Below are 17,276 nucleotides of genomic sequence, written 5' to 3'. Positions count from 1 at the left end.
TGCCTCATAGTAAACAGATTTCATTTAGCTACCTCGCAGTCATGTACAACAACTGTCTGAAATCCTCCTTTATGGAAGAACTTCTCAACTACCATGCCAAAACACCAAAATATTTGTAAATATCAATAGCAGCAGAGTAAGTGGAGGACCCACCTTCCACTGCTAGGTCCTAAAGTGAATGGGTTGTGGAAAGTGCATCATACAAGGAAGTAGTGACTCAGCATACAGTCAGGGTCCAGTTAGACCCCAAAGTGAAGGAAACTTTCAGAAAAGAAATTGAAGACACATGGTGCCTTTAATGATGACAGACTATGAGCTTCAGAGGCCAGAGTGAGTAGATTTGCCCTGATTGGAAATGAAGTTTAATAGGACTAAATTAGATAATACGTGAAACTGTTTGTTGATAAGTGTCTCTGTGATAATGAGTGATCTAGGAAACCTGGGCTTCTGATTAAAACAAACGTAAACAGAAATGTAAGAAAACAAAGACAGCCTTATAGATCTCTAAGGTAAAAGTTTTTTTTGTTTTTTTTCTAAAATCTTTATTGGAGTATAACTGCTTTACAATGTTGTGTTAGTTTCTGCTGTATAACAAAGTGAATCAGCTATATGCATACATACATCCCCATACACATTCTCTCTTACATCTCCCTCCCACCATCCCTAACCCAGCCCTCTAGGTAGTCACAGAACACCAAGCTGATCTCCCTGTGCTTTGTGGCTGCTACCCACTAGCTGTATTTGGTTCTGTATATATGTCAATGCCACTTTCTCACGTAGCCCCAGCTTACCCTTCCCCCTCCCCATGTCCTCAAGTCCATTCTCTACGTCTGCGTCTTTATTCTTGTCCAGCCCCTAGGTTCATCAGAACCATTTTTCTTTTTTTTTATTTAGATCCCATATATACGTGTTAGCATATGGTTTTTCTATTTCTCTTTCTGACTTACTTCACTCTGTATGACACACTCTAGGTCTATCCGCCTCACTACAAATAACCCAATTTTGTTTCTTTTTATGGCTTAGTAATATTCCATTGTATATATGTGCCATGTCTTCTTTATCCATTCATCTGTCATTGGACATTTAGTTTGCTTCCATGTCCAGGCTATTGTAAATAGTGCTGGAATGAACATTGTGGTTACATGACTCTTTTTGAATTATGGTTTTCTCAGGGTATAGTTCCAGTAGTGGGAATGCCGGGTCATATGGTAATTCTATTTTTAGATTTTTAAAGAGCCTCCATACTGTCCTCCATAGTAGCTGTATCAATTTACATTCCCACCAACAGTGCAAAAGGGTTCTCTTTTCTCCAAACCCTCTGCAGCATTTATTGTTTGTAGATTTTTGACGATGGCCATTCTGACTTCTGTCAGGAGACACCTCATTGTAGTTTTGATTTTCATTTGTCTAATGATTAGAGATACTGAGCATCCTTTCATGTATTTGTTGGCAATCTGTATATTGCCAAATTTGGAGAAATGTCTGTTTAGATCTTCTGCTCATTTTTGGATTCAGTCATTTGTTTTTATGATATTGAGCTACATGAGCTGCTTCTATATTTTAGAGATTAATCCTCTGTCAGTTGCTTCATTTGCAAATATTTTCTCCCATTCTAGGAGTTGTCTTTTCATCATGATTATGGTTTCTGTTGCTGTGCAAAACCTTTTAAGTTTCATTAGATCCCATTTTTTTATTTTTGCTTTTATTTCCATTTCTCTGGTGGGGGGATCAAAAGGATCTTGCTGTGATTTATGTTATAGAGTGTTCTTCCTATGTTTTCCTCTAAGTTTGATAGTTTCTGGCTTTACATTTAGGTCTTTAATCCATTTTGAGTTTATTTTTGTGTATGGTGTTAGAGAGTGTTCTAATTTCATTCTTTTACATGCAACTGTCCAGTTTTCCCAGCAGCACTTACTGAAGAGGCTGTCTTTTCTCCATTGTATATTCTTGCCTCCTCTATCAAAGGTAAGGTGAACATATGTGCGTGGGTTTATCTCTGGGCTTTCTATCCTGTTCCATTGATCTGTATTTCTGTTTTTGTGCTGGAACCATACTGTTTTGATAACTGTAGCTTTGTAGTATATTCTGATGTCAGGGAGCATGATTCCTTCAGCTCCGTTTTTCTTTCTCAAGATTGCCTAGGCTGGGAGCTTCCCTGGTGATGCAGTGGTTGAGAGTCCGCCTGCCGATGCGGGGGACACAGGTTCGTGCCCCGGTCTGGGAAGATTCCACATGCCGCAGGGAGGCTGGGCCCGTGAGCCCTGGCCACTGAGCCTGCGTGTCTGGAGCCTGTGCTCCACAATGGGAGAGGCCACAACACTGAGAGGCTCACGTACAGCAAAAAAAAAAAAAAGATTGCCTAGGCTATTTGGGTTTTTTTGTGTTTCCATACAAATTGTGAAATTTTTTGTTCTAGTTCTGTGAAAAATACTATTGGTAGTTTGACAGGGATTGCATTGAATCTGTAGATTGCTTTGGGTAGTAGTCATTTTCACAATGTTGATTCTTCCAATCCAAGAACATGGTATATCTCTCCATCTGTTTGTATCATCTTTAATTTCTTTCATCAGTGTCTTATAGTTTTCTGCGTACAGGTCTTTTGCCTCCTTAGGTAGGTGTATTCCTAGGTACTTCATTCTTTTTCTTTCAATGGTGAATGGGATTGTATCTGTAATTTCACTTTCAGATTCTTCATCATTAGTATATAGGAGTGCATGAGATTTCTGTGCATTAATTGTGTATCCTGCTACATTACCAAATTCATTGATTAGCTCTAGTAGTTTGCTGGTAGCATCTTTACTATTTTTTATGTATAGTATCATGTCATCTGCAAACAGTGACAGCTTTACTGCTTCTTTTCCAATTTGGATTCCTTTTATTTCCTTTATTTCTCTGATTGCTGTGGCTAAAACTTCCAAAACTATGTTGAATAGTAGTGGTGAGAGTGGCCAACCTTGTCTTGTTGCTGATCTTAGAGGAAATGGATTCAGTTTTTCACCATTGAGAACAATGTTGGCTGTGGGTTTGTCATATATGGCATTTATTTTGTTGAGGTAAGTTCCCTCTATGCCTACTTTCTGGAGGGTTTTTATCATAAATCGTTGTTGAATTTTGTCAAAAGCATTTTCTGCATCTATTGAGATTATCAAATGGTTTTTATCTTTCAATTTGTTAATATGGTGTATCACATTGATTGATTTGCATATATTGAAGAATCATTGCATTCTTGGGATAAACCCAACTTGATCATGGTGTATGATCCTTTTAATGTGCTGTTGGATTCTGTTTGCTAGTATTTTGTTGAGGATTTTTGCATCTATGTTCATCAGAGATATTGGCTTGTAGTTTTCTTTTTTTGTGACATCCTTGTCTGGTTTTGGTATCAGGGTGATGGTGGCCTCGTAGAATAAGTTTTGGAGTGTTCCTCACTCTGCTATATTTTGGAAGAGTTTGAGAAGGATAGATGTTAGCTCTTCTCTAAATGTTTGATAGAATTCACCTGTGAAGCCATCTGGTCCTGGGCTTTTGTTTGTTGGAAGATTTTTATTTTTATTTATTTATTTATTATTATTATTTTTTTTTTGGTACGTGGATCTCTCACTGTTGTGGCCTCTCCCGTTGTGGAGCACAGGCTCTGGATGCACAGGCTCAGCGGCCATGGCTCACGGGTCCAGTTGCTCCGTGGCATGTGGGATCTTCCTGGACCGGGGCACGAACCTGTGTCCCCTGCATCGGCAGGTGGACTCTCAACCACTGCGCCACCCGGGAAGACCTGTTGGAAGATTTTTAATCACAGTTTCAATTTCAGTACTTGTGATTGGTCTGCTTATATTTTCTATTTCTGGTTCAGTCTAGGGAGGTTGTGCTTTCCTAAGAACTTGTCCATTTCTTCCACGTTGTCCACTTTATTGGCATAGTGTTGCTTGTAGTAATCCCTCATGATCCTTTGTATTTCTGCAGTGTCAGTAGTTACTTCTCCTTTTTCACTTCTAATTCTGTTGATTTGAGTCTTCTCCCTTTTTTTTCTTGATGAGTCTGGCTATTTGTTTATCAATTTTGTTTATTTTCTCAAAGAACCAGATTTTAGTTTTATTGATCTTTATTATTGTTTCCTTCATTCCTTTTTCATTTATTTCTGATCTGATCTTCATGATTTCTTTCCTTCTGCTAACTTTGGTGATTTTTGGTCTTTTTTTCTCTAGTTGCTTTAAGTGTAAGTTTAGGTTGTTTATTTGAGATTTTTCTTGTTTCTTGAGGTAGGATTGTATTGCTATAAACTTCCCTCTTAGAACTGCTTTTGCTGCATCCCATAGGTTTGGGGTCGTCATGTTTTCAATGTTATTTTTTCTATGTACTTTTTATTTCCTTTTTTGATTTCTTCAGTGATTTCTTCGTTATTTAGTAGTGTATTGTTCAGCCTCCATGTGTTTATATTTCTTAAAGATGTTTTCCTGTAATTGATATCTAGTCTCATAGTGTTGTGGTCAGAAAAGATACGTGATATGATTTCAATTTTCTTAACTTAACCTAAGCTTGATTTGTGACCCAAGATATGATCTATCCCAGAGAATGTTCCATGAGCACTTGTGAAGAAAGTGTATTCTGTTGTTTTTGGATGGAATGTCCTATAAATATCTATTAAGTCCATCGTGTTTAATGTGTCATTTAAAGCTTGTGTTTTCTTAATCATTTTCAGTTTTGATGATCTGTTCATTGGTGAAAGCAGGGTGTTAAGGTCGCCTACTATGATTGTGTTACTGCTGATTTCCCCTTTCATGGCTATTATCATTTGCCTTATGTATTGAGGTTCTCCTATGTTGGGTGCATAAATATTTAAAATGTTATATCTTCTTCTTGGATTGATCCCTTGATCATTGTGTAGTGTCCTTCTTTGTCTCTTTTAATAGTCTTTGTTTTAAAGACTATTTTGTCTGATATGAGAGTTGCTGCTCCAGCTTTCTTTTGATTTCCATTAGCATGGAATATCTTGTTCCATCTCCTCACTTGAATTCTGTATGTGTCCCTAGATCCGAAGTGGGCCTCTTGTAGGCAGCATATATATGAGTCTTGTTTTTGTTTCCATTCAGTCCGTCTATGTCTTTTGGTTGGAGCATTTAATCCATTTACCTTTAAGGTAATTATTGATACGTATGTTCCTATTACCATTTTCTTAATTGTTTTGCGTTTGTTTTTGTAGGTCTTTTTCTTCTGTTGTGTTTCCCACCTAGGGAAGTTCCTTTAGTATTTGTTGTAAAGCTGGTTTGGTGGTGCTGAATTCTCTTAGCTTTTGCTTGTCTGTAAAGGTTTTAATTTCTCTGTCAAATCTGAATGAGATCCTTCCTGAGTAGAGTAATCTTAGTTGTAGGTTTTTCCCTTTCATCACTTTAAATACGTCCTGCCTCTCCCTTCTGGCTTGCAGAGTTTCTGCTGAAAGATCAGCTGTTAAACTTATGGGAATTCCCTTGTATGCAATTGTTGTATTTCCCCTACTGCTTTTCATAGTTTTTCTTTGTATTTGATTTTTTATAGTTTGATTAATATGTGTTTTTGCATGTTTCTCCTTGGATTTATCCTGTATGGGACTCTCTGTGCTTCCTGGACTTGATTAACTATTTCCTTTCCCATGTTGGGGAAGTTTTCAACTATAATGTCTTCAAATATTTTCTCAGATGCTTTCTTTTTCTCTTCTTATTCTGTTACCCCTATAATTTGAATGTTGTGTTTAATGTTGTCCCAGAGGTCTCTGAGACTGTCCTCAATTTTTTTCATTCTTTTTTCTTTATTCTGCTCTATGGTAATTATTTCCACTATTTTATCTTCCAGGTCACTTATCCCTTCTTCTGTCTCAGTTATTCTGCTATTGAATCCTTCTAGAGAATTTTTCATTTCATTTATTGTGTTGTTCATCATTGTTTGTTTGCTCCCTACTTCTTTTAGGTCCTTGCTAAATGTTTCTTGTATTTTCTCCATTCTATTTCCAAGATTTTGGATCATCTTTACTATCATTACTCTGAATTCATTTTCAGGTAGACTGCCTATTTCCTCTTCATTTGTTTGGTCTGGTGGGTTTTTACCTTGCTCCTTCATCTGCTGCATATTTCTATGTCTTCCCATTTTGCTTAACTTTCTGTGTTTGGGGTCTCCTTTTCACAGGCTACAGGTTTGTAGTTCCCATTGATTTTGGTGTCTGCCCTCCATGGGTAATGTTGGTTCAGTGGCTTCTGTAGGCTTCTTGTTGGAGGGAACTGGTGCCTGTGTTCTGGTGAGTGGGACTGGATCTTGTCTTTCTGGTGGGCACGTCTGTGTCCAGTGGTGTGTTTTAGGGTGTCTGTGAACTTAGTATGATTTTAGGCAGCCTCTCTGCTAATGGGTGGGGTTCTGTTCCTGTCTTCCTAGTTATTTGGCATGGGGCATCTAGCACTGGAGCTTGCTGGCCATTGGGTGGAGCTCGGTTTTAGTGTTGAGATGGAGATCACTGGGAGAGCTCTCACCAATTGATATTACATTGGGCTGGACGGTCTCTGGTTTTCCAATGTCCTGAACTCGGCACTCTCACCTCAGAGACTCAAGCCTCACATCAGGCTGGAGCACCAAGACCCTGTCAGCCACACAGCTCAGAAGAAAATGGAGGAAAATCAGAAAGAAAAAAAAATTTTAAATAAATTAATTAAAATTTAACAATTATTAAAATCAAAAAAGTATTTTAAAAAGTATTAAAAAAAAGAAGAGAGCATCCAAACCAATAAAGAAATCCACCAATGATAACAAGCACTGAAAACTATACTAAGATAAAGATCAAAACCAGAAACAAGTCAGTCACAGACATCAAACCCCAAGTCTACAGTTGCTTCCAAAGTCCATCGCCTCAATTTTGGGTTGATTCATTGTCTATTCAGGTATTCCACACATGCAGCATACTTCAAGTTGCTTGTGGGGATTTAATCCTCTACTCCTGAGGCTGCACAGAGAAATTTCCTTTTCTCTTCTTTGTTCACACAGCTCCTGGGGTGCAGCTTTGGTTTTGGTCACACCTCTGTGTGTAGGTTGCCCTCTGGCTTCTGTTTCTTCCCAGACAGTACTGGGTTAAAGCAGTGGCTGATTAGGGAGCTCTGGCTCACTCAGGCCAGGGGGAGGAAGGTGTATGGTAGTTATAATTGGAATGCAGGATGAGCCTGCAGTGGCAGAAGCCAGCCTGACTTTGCAACAGCCTGAGGCGCACTGTGTGTTCTCCTATGGAAGTTGTCTTTGGATCACGGGACCCTGGTAGTGGCGGGCTGCACAGGCTCCTGGGGGTGTCAGGGGGGGTGTGGTTAGTGACCTGTGCTTGCACACAGGATTCTTGATGGCTGCAGCAGCAGTGTTAGCATTTCATGCCTGTCTCTATGGTCTGAGCTTATAGCCTGGCTTGCTCTGTCTCTGGAACTCATTTAGGTGGTGCTCTGCCTTATGTGGGCAGACAGGGAAGGAATCCCCTCTCCTCGCGCACCCCGAAACAATGGTCTCTTGCCTCTTAGGCTGGTCCAGACTTTTTCTCGGACTCCCTCCTGGCTAGCTGTGGCGCACTAGCCCCCTTCAGTCTGTGTTCTTGCAGCCAAGCCCAGTCTTCTCCCTGGAGTCTGACTCTGAAGGCTGAGCTGCAGCTCCCAGCCCCCACCTGCCCCAGTGGGTGAGCAGAAAAGCCTCTCAGGCTGGTGAGTGCTGGTAGGCACCGATCCTCTGTGCAGGAATCTCTCTGCTTTGCCCTCTGCACCCCTGTTGCTGCACCCTCCTCTGTGGCTCCAGAGCTTCTCCCCCTCCACCCACCCCCCTGTCTTGGCCAGTGAAGGGCCTTCCTAATGTGTGGAAACTTTTCCTCCATCACAGCTCTCTCCCAGAGGTGCAGGTCCCATCCTTATTCTTTTTTCTGTGTTTTTTCATTTTTCTTTTGCCCTACCCATGTACGTTGGGAGTTTCTTGCCTTTTGGGAAGTCGGAGGTCTTCTGCCAGTGTTCAGTAGGAGTTGTTCCACATGTAGATGTATTTTTGATGTATTTGTGGGGAGGAAGGTGATAGCCACCTCTTACTCCTCCGCCATCTTGGAGGTCTCCTAACTGTTTTTTAATCAGTCCATTCTACTTTAAGTCATTTCTGCCTTGGGTCCTGTGTACTGTGTCCAGATGGTCTCAACACCACAGTGCTCTCTCAGGGCTGCCTCCTTGAAGTAGCTCCCACTGTGGAAACTGGGCAAAATGCCTAAAAGCTGTTAATCAATAAAAATGAGAGGTCCCAGTTTTCGTAAAGAGTTCAGATTCCACATCTCCTCTTGAGAAGGATTGCTGTCCTTAAAATCCTGTTCTTCAAGTACTCAGGCATAACCAATGAGCTTCAATTAAATATATTCCTCTCATATTTAAAGTGATACCTGGAATGAGTTTGATAAATAGACCCAAATTTTAATCTCTCTCTCTCTCTCTCTTTCACACACACACACACACACACACACACACACACACACACACACTACAACTTCACTTTTACTCATGTACACTCACATACGCTTTTGTAAGTGGAATAGCAATGGTTATAACTGAGGAATACAGTATCACTAATGCTCTATTATGCTCATGTAAAGGGGTTTAATTGTTGTAAGAGAGCCCACTGGACCTAGAAAACTAGAATACCTGAGTTCAAATCCTGTTTCTGCTGCTTAATAGCTACATAAATTGGTAACCAATTAGAACCTTTCGATGATTGAGTTTCCTCTATTGTAAAAGAGTGATGGTATTGTCAACATGTTAGTACTGTTGCTAGGACTAAATAACATGAAATATATAAAGCATCTTGAACAGTGTCTTGAATATGTTGACATTCAATAAATATTACCTCTTAATTGTTCTATATTAGAAAAGATTGAGATCTTCTCTCATTGACATTTTCAGTGACATGGAGGGAAGCTGTATAAAAATTATAGAGGCTAAAGAGTCTAGAAAGGTATTTAGCCTATTTTTAGCTTGATTTCTTCAGTTACATAAGGAGCTGTGATAGATAACTTCTTTCAGCTCTAAGATTCTATTATTCCATCACTACATTTTTGTCTACAGGCAAAACAGAGAAGTGATTCTAGACAAATTACTGGTTTATTATTCAGTATTTGAATATACTGATTCAAAAAAAACTAAAGCAAAAAGGCAAATTACTTAATAGACACAGATGTCTTTTCCAGAATCATGTGAATAACTATTTCAATGATCACTTTTTTTTACAGGCATAATAAATGTCATAGTATTATATTAAGTTGTAAAACTTAGGAGAAAGTACAGAACATATTAATGCATTTATCAGACATAAGAACACCTTGTTTTTATAACTTGCATGTTAAGCAAATCCTGAGGCATGCCTTATGCTAGCCCAAATCTTTCATCATCAATTGAGGTGAAGTAGGTTAATATTTTCCTAGTATTATTTTGCATTCCTTCTCTCTAAGCTATGTACTAGCAACCATTAATAAATTAGTTTTCATTTCCTTTTTATATATAATAGTTAAGCATTCATTTCCAATTTGTCTGTAAGATGAGTGTTATTGCCCTTAAGCTATGCCTCTGGCTTGATCTTTTAATGTTTTAAAAAATATAATCTTGACAATATTTTTACTTCCTTGGGAGGTATCTTAGGTATTCCTTTATTAAATATTAATGAGTAAAATATATATGTATATATTCACACATACACATATATATCATTTTTAAAGTGTATCACTGTTAAATCTTATCTAATAAACAGATGTCATTTTAAAAGTGTATCACTGTTAAATCTTATCTAATAAACAGATGTCAAGGGACTATGATAAATATCTTTTAAAAATAAATCACTACTGGGACTTCCCTGGGTCCAGTGGTTAAGACTCCATGCTCCTAATGCAGAAGGCATAGATTCGATCCCTGGTAGGGGAATTAAGATCCTGCATGCTGCATGCCGCCCCCCCAAAAAAATCACTATTGTATAATGCAATGAAATGAATTAATCACATATAAATTTATATTATCTTTTATATGGTAAACCAGTTTTTCAGTTGGCCTACAGCAGTGCTTCCCAAACTTTTATACTTTATGGCACACGGAGAAAATGATCAAGATTTTTTAACCCTGGATTGAACTGTAAGAGTTGTCTACATATCGTTGAACATTAAAGTTCATTTCCTTTTGAGTATATTAAATGTTTTCAAGAAAATGAAATATAAAAATTATTATTGGGATAGCTGAGTATGTGCCACGAACATAAACATAAACCTTTACATCTGATTTTATGCTTAAGATGGCTATATTCAGTGTTTACCCAGATCTTTAAGTGATATATTCAGTCTTATTGGTAACTATCTTCAAGAAACTCTGCATAGGTAGATGATAAAAAAATTATAAACCAATATGTACTGCCATCCAAAAATATACGAGGAAAAGTGATATTTAAAGAATCCATATTTTTTTCTTAGTCTTCAGTTAGATAAGAAATGTTAAATATTGATAGCATGATTAGACTTAAATGCAATTGAAGTATTGCCCTAATTTAAGGAACTGACCTGTAGTTGTAGAGTAATACCCTTAAGTATCTGCCTGTTCCCTTTCTCTCTAGTCCCCCCTCAATCCCACTGGCAGTCAGTTGGACAGTTCACCATGTATTTAATATTTTTAGGACCCGGAATACCCTCTGGCAGCAGTATAGACTCCTTGCTATGAGAAGCAAGGGAACATCTGCAGTTGTTTAATGAGGTAGGTGTTCAGTTCATAGATTCTCCTTGGCCATGCATTAAAATGGTGGGTACTGGTTTGCTGCTCTTTGTATTTTCAGCCTACATGTGATGTGTGTGGCAAATTCTGCTTGAGCTTCCCTCTTTGAAGCTCCTTATGAAGCTAGAAGAAGCTGGCTAAGGTCTGAGCTGACCCCTGAAGAGAGGCAACCCTGTAACATATTTGTGGCATATTACTGGGGAAGCTCATGTCCATTGTAAGTCAATCATGGAAGAGAATAAAACTTCTACAAAATGAATGATGATTTTAGTTACACTTTATCCGTAGAACATATGCTTTCCTTTTTTTTTTTTTTTTTTTTTTTTGTCGATTAGAATAGAATAGTCTTAGAGCAGAAAACTTTCCTATTTTACTAATCTTCAACATTCATCAAGTATCTGACTCCTTACATGCTATATGCTAGGACCTATGCTAGTCACTGAAGTTAAAATGGTAAACAGAAATAGTTATGACAGTGATGAATTTACAAGGTGTTGTTCTAGCTTATTTATAGCATGTGACCATTAGACTATCATAAAGCTAACAGTTGCATAAAGAAATAAACTCTTAGTCTCATTGGATGGCAGTAGAACCAACTAAATTAAATATCACAGAGACAGTTTGATTGAAAAGCTAATATATGACTTTACATTTATCACAGCACAAATATCTTCTGTATCAAACAGGAAAACAATTTATTTTTTATTTGGTTAAAATTTTGTATGAGTGGATAAAATACTGCAAGGTAATTCAATTCTGACACTGATCACCAAGGATTAATACCAGACTCCACAGGTTAAAAAACAAGGGTCCCTAATCAAACTTACAAGCTTTTGCACAGCAAAGGAAACCATAAACAAACAAACAAAAAAACACTACAGAATGGGAAAAAATATTTGCAAATGATGCAAGTGACAAGGGATTAATCTCCAAAATATACAAATAGCTCATACAACTCAACAACAAAAAAACCAAACAACTCAATCAAAAAGTGGGCAGAAGAACTAAATAGACATATCTCCAAAGAAGACATACAGATGGCCAACAGGCACATGAAAAGATGCTCAACTTTGCTAATTATTAGAGAAATGCAAATCAAAACTACAATGAGGTACCACCTAACACTGGTCAGAATGGCCATCATTAAAAAGTCTGCAAATAACAAATGTTAGAGAGGGTGTGGAGAAAAGGGAACTCTCCTACACTATTGGTGAGAATGTAAGTTGGTGCAGCTATTATGGAAAACAGTAAGGAGGTTCCTCAAAAGACTAAAAATAGAGTTGCCATATGATCCAGCAATCCCACTCCTGGGCATATATCCAGACAAAACTATAATTCAAAAAGATACATGCACTCCAATGTTCACAGCAGTACTATTCACAATAGCCAAGACACAGAAACAACCTAAATGTCCATCAACAGACGAATGGACAAAGATGTGGTGTATATATATATACAATTGAATACTACTCAGCCATAAAAAAGAACAAAATAATGCCATTTGCAGTAACATGTATGGACTTAGAGATTATCATACTAAGTGAAGTAAGTCAGAAAAAGACAAATACCATATGATATCACTTATATGTGGAATCTAAAATATGACACAAGTGAACTTGTCTACAAAACAGAAACAGACTCATAGACATGGAAAACAAGCTTGTGGTTGCCAAAGGGGAGGAGGTTTAGGGGAGAGATGGAGTGGGAGTTTGGGGTTAGCAGATGCAAACTATTATATATAGAACAGATAAACAACAAGGTCCTACTGAATAGCACAGGGAACTATATTCAATATCCTGTGATAAACCGTAATGGAAAAGAATGTTAAAAAATGTATATATATGGGCAGGCACTGGCCATGAGGACCAACTGTGCACCAGGCTCCAGCAGATTGGAGTGGTGACAGTGGAGGGGACCTGCAGGCTGGCAGACCCCTGCACCTGCTGAACTGGAGCACCCGAGGATGTCTGCACTGAGAGAGGCCTGCCCACCAACCAAGGCCCTGCCGTAGCAGCCCGTTTACCCAGCAGCTTCCCGTGAACACCCAGCCCGCACTAGCTCCGCCACCATGGGGCCAGCTCAGGTTTTGCCCTGCGGTCTGCAGAAGCATTGCTGTATCTTACCAGACATGAACACAGCTCACTTATAGTAAGACAATTTTCTTAATTTGTCACTGCGTTCATCTCCATACCTGGAAACTGAAAAAATTCACAACAATGGCAGAAGACCACAAGAAGTTCTGTTACTATTTACATATTTACTTTGTCATTTTGAATCAAAAATATTGAAAAATGAAATTAAACACATATAAAATTTTTAAAAAAAATATATATATATATAACTGAGTCACTTTGCTGTATAGCAGAAATTAACACAACATTGTAAATCAACTATATTTCAATTAAAAAAAAGCAAGTGTCCCAGGGAGACTGCCCTCACTCCAGATGCTAGGTGCAAGTTCAGAGGTCCCCAGGCCACCTGAACTTCTAACCAACTGGCTACAAATCCTGGAGGTTCCCACAACCCCCTCAGGTTCTATAGTTCACTAGAACAACTCCAGAACTAGGAAAGTGCTTTAGTTATCATTACAGTTTTATTTTAAAGAATGCAAATCAGGACCAGCCAGGTGAAGAGACACAAAGAGCAGATTTGAGAGGGTCCTGAACACACAGCTTCCATGCTCTTTCCCTGTGCAGTCAGAGTATATTAACCTCTGGGCACACTGTTGTGTTCACCCTCAGGAAGCACCAACACGCTTCAGTGTCTAGAGATTTTATTGAGGTTTCATTACCCAAGTATTATTGATTGAAACACTGACCACATGTTTGAACTCAACCTCTAGCCTATACTCTCCCTCCCCAAAGGGAGGTATCACATAGACTGATATCACATAGCTGAGAGCCCACCCTTCTTTGTGACGTGACCTGCCCCAGTCTTTGACATAAATATCTAAAGGCCCACCAAGAATCACATCATAGTATAAACTATCAGGGCCCACCATGAATAACAAAGGCACTCCTATCACTCATGGAAGTCCAAGGTTTCAGTTTCCTGCCCAGGAACCCAGGACAAAGACTAGACAAATTTTATTATACCAAGTGAACTTTAGCAGTAGGGAAGCAAAACAAAACTGTTTCCTTCCAATACAACTCCAACACCAACGTATTCATCCATCATGAATAAAAGAGCTTTTGGGCTTGTAAAGTAACATGTGCTACTTGGTACAGGTAGAGAACTATTACAAGATGTTTCCTCCAGTGGGTCGGACAAGAGTCCAGGAGGCATTATAAAGGGATTGGGGGATGTGTGTCATGAAGTTCATGATTAGGACCTGAACATGGTGGATTCTAAGAACTCAGCCCTGAAAAATTCCTGGGGAAAATAAAGATTGTCTTCAGGGAGCAACTCTACTTTTTCTTGCTCCAACTACCTGAGGAAAAGCTAAATATGTTGGTTGAGTCTATTTCAGCCCAGAGGAGATTAGGGAAGCCGAGAGGTTTCCTTCTGGTGCCTGAGTAGGAACCTGACAACCTGATTCTGTTGATTTGCTCCAATAAGATTAATACATCTGGGACACAGCTGAAATTGGATTCATCAACACATGATTAAGTTTTCAACAGTCAATATTATTCTCCAAGAAACATCTGTCTCTTTTAAGCATAAATTTGGTACTTAAATATGAATATGATAAGAATCACTACACCTGCATGTTCAAGTGCTTTAGTGGTGATCCCAATCTCTCCCATTCTCCAACAGAACATGGTATATCTTCTGAAAGATCATTATGATAAGAAGAGAATGATCCAGGGATTTCCACTTGAGTTTTCCTATCCTGATGACCCTCACTCCATGATTCAGGGATAAGGGGTGAGGACTGCCATTCATTGTAAATCTGTATGCACTATGCTAGTTACTGAGGTAATAACTCAGTACGAGGATGAACAGGATGGATTCATAGTCTCATCTATGCCACTGGAACCAACGTGAGACAACTTGGACCAAAACTACACTTATTACTTAAATTCCATAAGTCTCCTCTCTGATAAGTGTACCAATGTGGCATTCAGAATCTCTCTAATCATCCCCTAAATTTTTATTATTTCTCTTACATCAGTGCATAGTTACCTTGATAAAGACCACAGCTTCCTTTGAAGATGAGTAAAAGGAATATTTACAGAATGCAGGTATGATGTTATTAAGGCCACATCTCAAGTGTAATTGGCCTCCCCTTCACTCAAAGGGATCTTGATATCATAAGAGCTGATGGTATCCTACACTGCATCTTTTGTCCAAGTTGAAATCAGTAAATCAACTGTAATGGCAGCATCTTCCATCTTTATCCTCAGACTATAGAGGATGAATACTCTTTTCCATGTCACTGAAGATATTTTCAAGGATGCTAATACTCACTTCTCCAGTATATTTCTCAAGGGTTTTTTTAAAAAAACTTTTCCAGAGACCACAGTTAACTAGTGGATAAGAGGGTACTCCTTAAACTCAGTGTAACATTCCCATGGACATACTTTTGCAAATCCATTCTTTAACTGGCACTTCATAAACTTTGTCACAACATGACAGCACAAGTAGAAAGTGATAATATTCTTTGTAACACAGGGCATCCAGCCACCTCAAATCTCACATTCTCTCCCAACTCATGGCCTGAGAGGACAAATATCTTTGTATACTTATATTTTAACTGGAGCAGATTTGTGTTTTACACTAAAACAAAATCAAATAATTCTGTAATCTCAAATTCATTCATCATAGACCACCATAAGTCTAGACTTGACCAATCAACAAAATAAAAAACGAGATGCATTCTTACCACCTAGGTTAATCCAGAGTCTTGGGTAAGAAATTCAGTCTCAATTAGGATTTGTCCCATCTTCTTTTTTTCAAGTAAATTCAAAATTCATATTTGTACATCTTCTTCAAGTTCAGTGATTTAGTTACCAAATTCTCAGTTTCATTCCTCTCAAGGGAGTATACCAAGTTTGTCCCTTGGGTATGCAATCATCTGACTTCAGTTATAGGTCTGGAGGTAATGGTAAGTGGCAGTGGTGGGGCATAAAGGAAGTTGGTATCTTCTTGCAAGGTTACTGCGTTAGGTGTGGTTGTTACATGATATTCCATCAAGACAGGACCAGCATCCTCAGACAGGTGAGAAAGGGCCAATTCTGTTACTAATGGGGGCTCAGGGGCATCTGGGAATATGGGGTACCTGTAGTTGTCTCAATTCTTCTAAATGTCACAATTCTTCCTAGTGGGTTCCAATGTTTCTTATTCATTTTCTGTTTTTTACATAAGGAAACTGAAAATGATAATTAAACTTTATGCATGGAAGATACAAACCCTTTTCTAATATTAGTTCCAGTACCTCTGAAACAAGTGATGAGTTTCATTCAGGGTAAAAAACAAACAAACAAAAAAACCCTCCATTGTTCTATGACCCAGTAAGCTAAGAAATTAAAACCCTGAGCCTAGTAATTTCCTCATATAACTTGCTCAATGCAGGTAGTAGTACAAACACTCCCACCATGGCCAATTTCAATCCACCAACATGATAAAGTACAGAAGAAATATGCACAATAAGCCCTGATCAGCTGATGTGAGGTGGCTTCAGCACATCACTGAGTGTTTCCCAAAACCATGCTATTCAACTGGCAAGACAGGAGAGCCGTGATCAAGAACTTGAGGAATCAGGAAGGTGCTGTCAAAGCTGCAAACTCCAAAACCTTACTGCATCTGCAAAATCTTATGCCAGCAAAATGGATGCTATGCATACAATCTATCTCCCAAATCAGAATACTAGCTACAGATGAGTCAGGGAAATGTAGTGTTAGCTCTTTAGCTTCTTCATTATAAGAAATTATGCTTGACCTGTGTTAGAATTATTATGGAGCTAACCAATGTAAGTTATATATCACACTCATTAATAGGGGCTTAGACTGTTTTACATAGATATTGTACAGTGAAGATAAGAATTATGTATTTGTATCTATGTGTGTAGATATATGAGCATGTTAAAAATACCAAAGAATATACACTGGGTTGTTAACTCAGGTTATATGGCTTGAAGGAAGATCAAGAAGGAGAGAAGCAGGGAAGTCATTTTAAAAAGTAAAACAGGGGACTTCCCAGGTGGTCCAGTGGTAAAGAATCTGCCTTCCAATGCAGGAGACACGGGTTGGATTCCTGGTCAGGGAATTAAGATCCCTTGTGCCACGGGGCAACTAAGCCCATACTCCACAACTACTGAGCTCGTGTGCCTCAGTGAGAGAGCCCAGGTGCTGCAAACTACAGAGTCCACACACTCTGGAGGTCACGCACCACAACTAGAGAGAGAAAACCCACACGTCACAACTAGAGGGAAGCCTGTGCACAGCAACAAAAGAGCCCACGTGCCACAAAGAAAGGTCCTGCATGCCTCAAGGAAGATCCTGCGTGTTGCAACTAAGACCCAACAAAGAGAAAGAAAGAAAGAAAGAAAGAAAGAAAGAAAGAAAGAAAGAAAGA

Source organism: Aethalodelphis obliquidens, unplaced genomic scaffold (assembly GCF_003676395.1).
Source record: "Aethalodelphis obliquidens isolate GAN/ISIS:26980383/991018 unplaced genomic scaffold, ASM367639v1 scaffold10, whole genome shotgun sequence".
In the NCBI taxonomy this organism is placed as follows: Eukaryota; Metazoa; Chordata; class Mammalia; order Artiodactyla; family Delphinidae; genus Aethalodelphis; species Aethalodelphis obliquidens.
The sequence above is the reverse complement of the archived record's forward strand: the minus strand, read 5'-3'. Positions refer to the sequence as shown.